Consider the following 1,208-nt stretch of genomic DNA (forward strand, 5'->3'; position numbering starts at 1 on the left):
ATTTTTAATTATGTTTAAAAAATTTGTGTTTTATATTCAGCTTTATTAACAAACTGTTAAGAAACATACTTTTTGCTCAAGGCTAACAACTTTCAAAACAAATATATGTTGCCAAATAAATATATATAGCGTTATATACTTATATACGTATATATGTATACTCTTTGTAGCTGTTCGTTACGTGTTTCAAATGTTAATTCCAAGTTATAACGTGTTATTTGAAAAAATAAAAAGTTAAAGCTGTAACTTTTTGTGTCAAATTATGAAGATTCAATAATATTTATGCATGTATGCAAACAAATAAATATGTATCACATACAATTTAATGGATTTATTTAGTTAAATGCAAATTATATTACACAACTTGGTAAATGGTTTATTTAGTTAACTATATAAATGTGTTATAAAAGCAAAATATAATAACAACAACAACAACACAATAACTGTGTGTTAGAAAAATAGTTGCATAGCTTGTATATGCAAAAAACGCATGTTTTGTAGGCAGATTATAAAAGTGGCAAGGTAGTGAAGATAGAAGAGAAAAGTGTAGGAAAATGAAATATGGTGTGTGAATACACCTTTACATTTACATATTACAAATAATGTAATAGTTATTAATAAAAAAAATACATATATATACGTATTAATGCATATTTCTATGTATAAAGATAAATTATTTATAAGAAAACTTGGTAAGCTGGCCAAAAATTAGTTAAGCTGAATACACTGATTCTATAAAAAAAGAAATATATATATATACTGCACCAAAACTTAGTTTAGTAAAACTCAAGCCTCAATTAACAACTACATGAGCGCTGTATAAGTTAATTAAAACAAATAATTGACATACATATTTTACTTATAAGCTTAAATATTATATACAACTGCGTATATGAAGCTATTGCTGATTGCAATTAGCAGAAAAATATTATTAAAAAACTTAACTCCAAATATTTAATACATCGACTAACTAAAAAACTAAAAATAACGCGCATATGAGCATATTTATAAAAAAAAAAAAAATTGGGGAGTAAGCTTTGACTTATGGTAACCTATTCATTTTTGTTTTATTAATATAAACATTACCACTGCGTAATTGTTTGTAGATTTATTTAAAAAAATATAAACGTTTACTATAATCATTATTAAATACCAAACAAAAAACAACAATGGTTTATTTTACGCTTAAATTACAACTTATGCCTGCA

Source organism: Bactrocera latifrons, unplaced genomic scaffold (assembly GCF_001853355.1).
Source record: "Bactrocera latifrons isolate USDA-ARS-PBARC rearing strain unplaced genomic scaffold, ASM185335v1 scaffold_17, whole genome shotgun sequence".
Taxonomy (NCBI): Eukaryota; Metazoa; Arthropoda; class Insecta; order Diptera; family Tephritidae; genus Bactrocera; species Bactrocera latifrons.